The sequence below is a fragment of the Numida meleagris genome, chromosome 1, assembly GCF_002078875.1.
Source record: "Numida meleagris isolate 19003 breed g44 Domestic line chromosome 1, NumMel1.0, whole genome shotgun sequence".
Classification (NCBI taxonomy): Eukaryota; Metazoa; Chordata; class Aves; order Galliformes; family Numididae; genus Numida; species Numida meleagris.
This window is the reverse complement of record NC_034409.1, coordinates 97565292-97575744: the sequence shown is the minus strand read 5'-3', so window position 1 is coordinate 97575744 and position 10453 is coordinate 97565292. Positions and strand designations below refer to the sequence as shown.

Genomic DNA, 10453 nt, shown 5'->3' with positions numbered 1-10453 from the left:
AAAAGAAAAAGAAAAAGGAAGAAAGAAGCAAACAAAGGAAGAAAAAATGTGGCTATCACCACAAACCAGTTATGTTTGTTCTTGTGGTTAATACCATTTCCTAAAACCTATGTGACTGGATCAGTCTCAGGGCCATAGTTCTTTCTCCAGCTCTCATTCTGTTCTGCCCAGGAGAAATGATCTAGGTAGAAGTCTCCTCTAACATATTCAACTTTGTTTCCCATCTACTTCTGTTGAGCTTTGGCAAAAATTGTGTGGAGAAGACTACGTTTAATTGTGCATGAAACCACCACCACGTAGGAGATTAAAACTCTTCTGAGATCTTTTTTGGATTCTGTAAACAAAGTTTGCATAAATATTTTTTGTAGCTGTATTATTCAGTGTTAGAAAACATGAAACATTATAATCTGTTGTATCCCTCCTTCACTTATTTGAAGTTGATAAAATAGCAGTATTTACACAGGCAGTACTGAAGCAGAACCAAGATATTTGTCCCATCGTAATATGGAGTCCTGAAAATGAGAGTTAATGCTTCAAAAAGTATCTCTATTTCTCTGAATAATAACAATAAGGCTAGTTTTGCTGCTTTGTCCATCTTTCTTTATCTGAAAGATTTCCACAGAAATAATTTTATTGAATTTCTGTCAGTATGTTACTTCATTTCCAAGGATTTGAATGGAAAGTGAGTCTTGGCAACACCTGTGCACATTCATGACTTCATAACCAACGAGTTCTTGAATCTGTCTGTTATTCACTGTTTTTTCTCCATCTTTATATAATGAGGCAATCATTTTATCACGAAGCAGAAATGTTCTCACAGTGTGCATGATCATCGGTTTTCAAATGGATGAAATTATAAATAATTTTTATAATTACTCAGAGAACAAAATGTAATATTTAAATAAGTGGAACAGTTTCTGCTAACTAAAACTTTTATTCCAAAATGAAGTTCATTTTGCAGTGGTTTTCTAAAATTTCATAGCAGCTGTAACACTAACAACAAAACAGCAACAGAGCTCTTGAGCAGGAAATCAAGGATGTCACTCTCAGAAATATACTTTATTATTCACTGCTTCCAAATTGTGTAGCTCAAACTCAAATCTGCTGTTTCTGTTAAAGTTGCACGGGTTCACTATAGTCCAAAGAAGGCGTGAAACAGTAAATCATTGGAACATCTCCCAAAACGTATAGCTGCCTTACCACTGGTAAGTTACCCACATCAAAAACACAGCTGACTGTGTCTGTACATTTTCCCTAATCCTAAATTCTTAGGCTGAGATACTAGATGCAATACTAGGAGCAGCGAGAAAGATGCCGTTTTCAGTATTGCACCCCTAAGCTTGAGTTTGGCAGTCTTGCGTTTTAGTTCCAAGGCACGGACGATGAAAATGAGATTGGTGAAGAGCAGCACTGCCCCCCGGTGGCCGGATTACTTCCTCGCAGAGATACAGTGGGTTTTTCTAAGTTTTTTTCTTCACTTCTGGAAGTGTTTGATAGGTCTAACCAAAAAGCAGTGCCTAGAACTGTGTTGCTAGCAAAACTGCGTGCATGGGACTGAAAATTTCAAGTTAGGTTTTTAATATTAATGATTAAAGTATTATCTTACAGAAATATATAAAACATTTCTATGCAAGATTAAAAATCACTGGAAAACAAAAATGGAGAAAAATTGTCTTTAGTAAGATATTAACTCTGTAGTGTCAGTAAAGATCATTTAACTTGCTTCATTTCTCATACACTGTCTCATGAGTTTTCAAGCCCTGACATGAAATAGTTATGGAGGATTTTCCAATCCTTTTAAAAATAGAACTATCAGATCTTTTGAAATCTTAAATGTTTAGTCACTGCACAAAGTACAGTAGACATTAGATCAGATAAACAGTGAAAATATTCCTTTTTGAGGCCAGTCAGAAAGAATCATGAGAATGAGTACAGTTCAAGTTTGTGTATGTACAGCTATGTTTGTGTAAAAATAATTCTTCCTCTTTCCAGTGGTTTAAACTGCTGTATTTAGTATCAGGTATCTATGCTTAGCTCTGTAAGCAACTAACTGTTAACATTAGCAGACAAGTTTATCATGCTGCTCCTTGTTTTAGCTGGGGTCTTCCAGCAATCTTGAAAAACTTACCTTCATTTGATAAAACTTTATAACAACCTTACACTTTATATTTATAGAACTTTATGTAGCCTTATCATACTATACTGTATTTTCCTTGGTTCAGTACTTTGTTTCATCACAAATATTGTCATGCTTGGTAACAACAAACAGATTTGGAGCATTCATGAAATACTTCCGTAGCCACTTTGCAAAGATGGATTCTGCAGTGTGTCAGATTTTTCTTAGTGAAAGATACACAGAGAGTGCTGAAATTTTTCTATCATCTCTAAAAATAATTATGATGAAGTTAAACTCAAAACTGAAGTGCTGCTTTACTGAAAGCCAGTTTTTCAGATAGTAATATGCCACAAGCATGTATTTCTTCTCTCATATGTGCAGCAGTAATTTTTATACTACATTGCCCTGAGATATTGAGTTACTATTATGCCAGATTCCACTCAGTTATTAGGACTACCTAGGCTGACTGTATATAGGCTAATGTCAATAATGATGTTACAGACCAGATTTATGTCTCGTTCCTATTCTGAAAGATGTCAGCTACAGAACAGGCTTAATGTTCCGTTTGTTCCAAGGAGACATTTGAACTCTTCCTGCTCACAAAAATAAAAAACCTTTTTTCATACTTACATTACCACTTACATCTACCATTATACAATGTGATATGTTAATGTTGACATTTCTAAAGACCATTACAGGAAGAAGATACTCCAATTCCATTTATTTTCCAAGAAAGTTGTTTAACCTACTCCTTTATACTTGTGTTAAATGTCACCTTACCAACTACTCAGATCATAGAAAATGTGGGAAGGATAAGGTTATGTAGTACATCTGCACCTAGCACAAGATCAATATCCATTTTGCTCTTGAAGTCTTTTTGAACTTATCTTAAAATCACCATTCTAGTGCCCCAGGATCCTTAAAAGAAAATAAACATCTGCCCTGAATCTTTCTTGCTGCAATTTAAGAGTATTGTTTCCTGCCCCAACCACACGATGAACATATTATTTGCTTTATCCTCACAGCAACATTTTTTATTTATAGCAGTTTGCTGGTTTTCCCTAAACACCCATATGTGAGAGATCCTTCTATATTTTGTTATGGTTTACAATTTTGCGACCCCAGAACTTCATGATGGCTTTTAATTACCTTTTATGTCAATACAGAAACCTTAACAGCGCCAAATAGAGCAGGAGGTATTGTTTGCTTGACGTATCATCCCAGATGGCTTTCTGACTGTAGTCTTCTAAGAACCAGAAATAGGGTAGCCTAGAGGACTAGGGAAGTGATTGCCCCTTGTGTTTGGCTCTTGTGAGGCCACACCTCAAACATGATGTTGTTTAGGGCCCCTGACTGCAGGAAAGACATCAAGGTGTTGGAGCGTGTCCAAGGAAACACAGCGAAGCTGGTGAAGGGTCTGGAACACAAGCCTCATGTGGAGCGGCTGAGGGAACTGAGTTTATTTAGCCTAGAGAAAAGGAGGGTCAGAGACCTTACTGCTCTCTACAGCTGCCTGAAAGGGGTTGCAGAGAGGTGCAGGTCAGTCTCTTCTGCCAAGCAAAAAGTGATAGGACAAGAAAAAATTGTCTCAAGTTGCACCAGGGGAGATTTAGGTTGGATATTTGGAAAAAATTCTTCACTGAAAAGGTTGTGAAGCATTGGAACAGGCTGACCGGGGAAGCAGTTGAGTTGCTATCCCTGCTGTTATTTAAAAGATGTGTAGTTGTGGTGCTTAAGGACATGGTTTAGTAGTAAACTTGGAAGTGCAAGGCTAATGCTTGGACTTGGTAATCCTTATGATAAATTTCCACAGACATTCCTTCTGTTACCAGTCCTTTGGTGTCCTTTTGACTAACTTTTTAAAATGCTCTGCATCTACCTAGCAACACTTTTATTATGACAAATTTTCATATAAAACAGGATCAAAAATCTACTTAAGTGAAAATATCTGACTGACCATATGACCTCAGCTATCCTAAGGGGAAAAAAAAAAAGGGTGGAAATGGAATTGAGTTACACATTCTCTAAAACTCCATGTTCTAACTTGTTAGTTTTCCTAAAATCTCTGTTTCATTTGGAATGCACTGAAGTAGTTGGATTAATTTTTCCATTTTTTTTTACTTTTTTGTTGTTTTTGATGTTTTTTCTGTGTATTGAACCTACATCTGAAGTTGTGGTTTCCAGACATTTTTTAGTTACCTTTTGTAAATATTATTATATTCTTGATTTTTATTGATACCTTTTCCCTACAAGTGTATTTTTCAAACTGTTAGACCATTTCTGCCCTTGAATAATCCCTTGGCTTGACAAAAGTGACTCAGAGGGAGGATCTTTTATTCTTCTTGTTCTTCATTTAGAGATTGACTTGACCCTACCACGTCCATGCCAGCAGTAATGTGGATGACTTTCCTGACTGTGACATAAACTCACATTTCTTGACTGTCCAGATGCCATCTGTTAAGAAGCATTAAGAAAAAATAAACAGTGCATTTGATCTTAATTTTTTGATGGGTGCTCAAATCTGCCATTATCATATCACTGTCTGCTAAGTATCTTAGTTTTCTTGACAGATTTCCTTTTCCCCCATCCATCTTCTCAAACAATAAATAGCCAAACTTGAAGTCTTACACTGCAAAATCTTTTTTTTTTAGCATGTTCTCTATTTAGTCATTCATGCTGTCTTCGTGTTACAAACAGGACAAAAAAATGTGATATAAAATGCTTAGCTTTAAGCATATGTTTCCATGCTTAAATCAAAGCTAAAATTATGAATCAAGTTAAATTTTCTCAGTGATTTTCAAAATGTTGTGGTAATATGGTTCCCTCAACAACTAATTTGTTTAGTCTTCACAAACATGCATGATATTTTAAAACTGTTCTAAACTGGTCAGTTGTCTGTCCCATCCAAAGACTTTTTAAAACATGGGATTAAACCAGTGATTTTAAGAAGACTGATCTGCTGAAATAGCATAGTGGCTTTTAATTTGTCTTAGCTTCTTTTTCAGCACTGACAAAATTTTAAAAATAATCTAACATTTTTATAAGTACAGTAACTGAACAATATGCATTCATTTGTTAGAAAATTGCTTTCAAACATGTTTTCTTAACATGTTAAACTATAAACTATATATAAACTTAAACATACTAAAATGTAATGTATTTAAGAGACTGTGTGTTTGTATATAGATTTAAAATATCTCAGAAGGCTGGGATAAATGCAGTGAATTCAGATTTGAAATATCTTCTGTAAATACATCATGTAGCACAGTTCAAACAAAAATATGTTATTTTGTTTTGTCTCATTGTTTCTGTTGTTTTTTTTTAATATATATAAGCATTATCCTGTGATCCCCTAGGGCCTGCTTCAGAATCAGCTGACACCAGTGGTGTTAGTGACAGTGATGTCAGTAAGATGCTCCTTTTTTGGGCTTTGGATCTGGCATATTGTCATCCCCACTTCCCACTTTGACCAATTTGCTTGGTAAGATTTTTTTATATTTAATTCCTAAAAAATTAATAAGTCATTCTTTAAAATATATATATATTTTATAAGCCTAAGCTTAGCTGATCTTTCCAGATATTAGAATATTTGGCTTAATTATCTATATCTGGCCATTTTGGGTGATAAAAAGAGCATATCTCCTTGCTATCAAAATGCCAGTATTTAAAAAAAAAAAAAAAAGGCAATGAAATTGAACCTACAGCTCCAGGAAAGAACATTTTGGTTTTATTATTCTGCAAAATTGCAAGAGGACTAACACAGCCTGGGGAAGATTCTGAAATGAATTATCCTTAGCTGCACTTTCCCTTATGGCTCAATTCCAAAGCAAAGCACTTTCCTTCTTTTCCCTATAAATATCTTTTCCTGTCATCCCCTGGTTTATTTTACATTAGGGACATGATCAGCTTTTATCTGCTTTTAAAGATCCATTTCTGACAGAAGGTAATGGCATTTTGAACTTCTTGCCTTCACTATCACTTTAGATTTTTTTTGTGCAATGAAATTGGTCTTTTTTCCTTCTCAGTTTGCAGATGGTGAAAACTGATGTATCAGCCTCGTTCATGTTTCCCACTGGGCACCAAGAAATGAAAAGGCAAAACACCAGGTCTGAAGAAGATCAAGAGACAAAAATTCAACAGTGTTATTTTTTTCCTCAACTTTTTATTTAGCTCAAATTTCATGTTTTCTCTACAAAGTAGGAAAGATGGAATCACTCCAATAACATTTTACAGGAATTTCTGAACTACCAAAGTAGTACTACTGTTGATGGAGACAATGCTTTGCAATTACTTTGGTCACTTCAAATACTATGACGTCTACATTCAAGGGAGCAGTGAATTATTCAGAGTGCTTGAAGGGTTTCCAGTCTCTGGTTCCCTCTATAGTCCACTAAAGAGAAGTAGTTGTACCAAGTAAAGAGCTTATGTTAGGCAATCTGCTCAGCCTCACTACTGCTACTAATATTTTTTCTGCTGACTGAATAAAGAAACTGTCAGACAGTTTGTTGGCCTGGATCAATCACTGCTGCTGGGAAACCAGACACTAATTTAGTCCCTGTGAGAAGATTAGTTGTCTTTGCTAATCAGATTAATATGTTGTGTATGGGAACTGCTGAGTCATGGCTTGAACCACTGATTGAGCACCTGGAGGAAAGACCCAGTCAGCCCTGGGAGCACAGGTGAAGGCAGTTCACCTGTGCAACCGGAAGGGGGGTGGAGCCAGGCTCCACCCCCTCTTAGGCCTCATTTAAGGGCTGGCTGCCACAGAGGAAGGTTCTATTTCTGGAGATCCCTCCTTGGTGGAAGCTTTTCCCTGTGAATCCAGAATCTTCCACCTCTTTTGTAATGCCTTTTCCATTATGTTCGTCCTTCTAATTGCTTCAGTCCATTGGTGTTTAGGCCTTTCTTTGAGTCATGTTTTTTGTGCACCTTTAATCTAGAAAGAAGCGTGATGCAGATGGTTTGATGATTTAACAATTATTTATTGATTAATACTCACAAAACGTGGTTAGGAGGTGTTAAGCATTAGCTTACTGGCTTCCCCTGACAAAACATAGCAGAGCTTTTGCTGACAAGGTGGGTATTGTTCCAGAGAGTAGGCGTCAGCTTCCACGGTATTTGATAGATGAGCATCTGAACAGTTAGAGGGTAGTGGGAAGTTTACTTCAGACCTTACCAAGATGGAAGTTTTCATCAGTCTTAATGACGCAGAGTTTCTAATTTCTCCTCAATAGTTAGCTATTTATATTTAGATATTCATTAGCAGAAACAACGAAATAGTTTATCCTTTTCTCATATGTGAGATCAGCCCAAGCAATGTGCTTAGTATAGCGAGTAAGCACCATTGCTGGGCTTGGGATCGCTGATGGGCTGTAAGAAATTTGATGGCTATAGTAGACTCTTAGGGGGCACAAAGTTATGATTATCACAACTAACACAAGCTAATGCAGCTGACCACAGCCACTGCTGAGCTGACACTGGACTTCAAGGATAGAAATAACTGTGGAAATGAACTGCTATTTCATCCTACTGGAATCCTTGCTCAGACTGCAGTTCAAAAACAAGGAAAGATTTATCTTGACAGTCATATTGTTGCCAATTAGGGAAAATACTACAGTTGTGTGAATTTGCCTTGAATAGCTGGTGAAACACTTTGATAAGACGATTTGAATCTCTCAATCATGACCCATAGTCAATAAAAATTACAAAACTCTCTTCTGTTGATGACACTTGACCTATGTATCTGTTCATCAGCACCAGAATCCCCTGGATTATCTGTCTCTATACATATTGGTGTTGGTAGGAAGTATTAGGAGTCCATATACTGTGTTCTGAAAGCAGTTTGGAATTGTGGAATGAAGAATTAATCTTTTCTGATGTCTCTTCAGTGATGTCTGGGCACAATTGAACCAGTGCAATAAGTATAATTATTATCTGCTACAGCCTAATGAAAAAAAATCTCTTATGGAGTACCCAGAAGGCACGTAGAAACCATAAAAGCTTTTATGACTCGGAGAAATATGTGTGGTACTTTGTAATAAGGGTTGTAGTTCATACCAACCAGGCCTAAATCTGCACTTTAGCCCTGTGAGTAACATCCATGGACTTAGTACAAAAAAAATATGCTATTTCCCAATCACATTGAAAGACAACCTAATATAGTATTAAATATTATATTTGGGCAATGATTTTATTATAGATTGAAAAATTAAGCCAAGAAAAGTTTAAAAGAGACAAAAAAAATCAGATTAAAACACGTAATATTTTATTGGAGATTAAATTTATAAAATTAATGAGGGTGATTTCCTCATCAACTGTTAATATTATATTCATAATTTTCTATTAAATATTTTCTTTTAGTTCTTGTCTGATTCAATTATAATCACTGCGTCATAAAGCAATTCAAAACTAAATACAGTGAATGAAAGTAACTGATATTTTATTGAATTTTTATTTCTGACTTGATATTAGAGACAAAAACATAAAATCACTAAGATCACCAACATCACCAAATTAACTATGTAGCTGTTAAATGAACTGACCTAAGTGTAATGTGAGTAAGGAAACTTGCATACGGAAAATTTGTGAAATTGAAGCTTTCTGGTGTGTTTGTTTCTGGGAAGATCCTAGAGATAAATTCAGAAAGATCTGGAAGTTCTTGGAAAAGCTTAAAATTACTGCCAATTAACTACTTTTCATAAAAGAGGACCTTTAGAAAGAGACATCTTAAGGTGACTGAAAATGGACTGTGCTGGTTCAGTGGCTGTTGAACTTGTGTAATTAACTTCACTGTGTGGTGGAGTATCTTTTGAAAAGTTAAACAGAAGAGAAAGTCAGCAGAACTGGTGTCACTGTACAGCAGAAATCCCAGTGATTCACAGAGTAATATAAAACTTCATTGCTGAGAATCAAAAATCTCGCATTCTATCATGGGAGGAGAAAACTGCTTTATTTGGACTTAGATAGGAGTCATATGAAAAGAATAGTGACAAACGATTAAATTGGCTGCCTCCTGATGCATAATATATTTTTTCTAAGGTATGACAAATCAAGCAAGGAGAGGGATTCTTAAAAGAGGAAAGACTCTGAAATTGAAACATAAAAATGTTTAACTCTGACAGAAAAGTTCTCTTTTGGAGTTGCAGAAATATCCAGAAGAAAATGCAAAAGAGCTAGAGAGAACAGTAGTTCCTTTTATCCAGAAAAAGACACAGAAGTAAAGATTTTGGTGCAGCTCACAGAAATGAAGTGCGACTGTTAAGAAATTATAAGTAACATCAGGCACATATTAGCTTTAACACTTTGGATTTTAATGCCTTTGAGCCCATAATGTACAGATTTATTTATTTTTTAAATAATGGTAAGAGTTATACTTAAAGCTGGAACATAATGAGTACATATATCTAACTCAAGCTGTGGGGCAGAGAAAGGAAGCATGGGCTGAAGTGAATGTAAATGAATAACTGTGTGGCCTTAGTTGCAGTACTAACTCTTCCATTTACTGTCACAGATGAAGTTATTTCATATACAACCATCAGCAGTGTCCTTTGTGAAGGATAACATAGGTTAGCAAACTATCTGAGAGCAGAAGAGCAGGAATTAATTAGCTAGGAGGTATAAACTGTATAACGGAATGTGAAGAAAAGGCAATCTGTAACAGATAGAAAGTGACAGTGGAGAAAAAGATCTGAAACACAGGACGATTACTGAACCATAGGTATACAGGCCATGATGATTCCAATATTTTCTGCTAAGTCTTATATCCTTTGTCAGTAGTTAAGAAAAAAATTAAATGTAGCTTTTTATAATTAGTTACGAAGATTACGAAGAAAGATGATTGAGAAAAAAATATTTTATCTCAGTGAATTTTCCTGTAATTTAGAGTTGTATATCTGAAATAAAGAAGCACCAGTATTTCACTTGTTCCCCAGAATAAATAAATACAGTTTTCATTGATGCATTACTTTCCATCACAGGCATTTCAAGAATTTGTGAAACATCTCTGATCATGTGTCAGTACAACTAAATCTCACATAACGAAACAGATAAGGGTTATAAGTGAGTCTTAGAGGAAATAAAATCTGCACAAAGTCCAATCTTATCCATCTTAGAAGGTAAAGTTCACACAGCAGTCAACACTCAATCAGTTCCAGTTCCCTCAGTGGAAGTTTACACTGCAGAATTTGTAATACGTATGCGCAAACACACTGACTGAAAAATCAGTGCCCTTAAGTTCTACCATTTGTTAGAAGCAATGCATACAGTAATACTACTGAACACCTGCCAATCAAAAGTGGCTTGTCTGAAAATGGTCAGGGATATCTGGCAAGTAGAGAT

General features: G+C 35.6%; 1 protein-coding gene across 4 annotated transcripts in view; it reads left to right on the top strand.

Moving 5' to 3' along the window:
• TMPRSS15 (transmembrane protease, serine 15) overlaps window positions 1-10453 on the top strand; it is a 308179-nt gene that overhangs the window by 222147 nt on the left and 75579 nt on the right. For 3 of the 4 annotated variants that reach the window (XR_002440700.1, XR_002440703.1, XM_021403493.1), the window contains 2 exons: window positions 5473-5597; window positions 6142-6222. The gene's annotated coding sequence lies outside the window, so the exon portion shown is untranslated. Of the gene's footprint in view, window positions 1-1119; window positions 1206-5472; window positions 5598-6141; window positions 6223-10453 lie in introns of all 4 variants that reach the window. The other variant, XR_002440702.1, reaches the window with a different exon arrangement.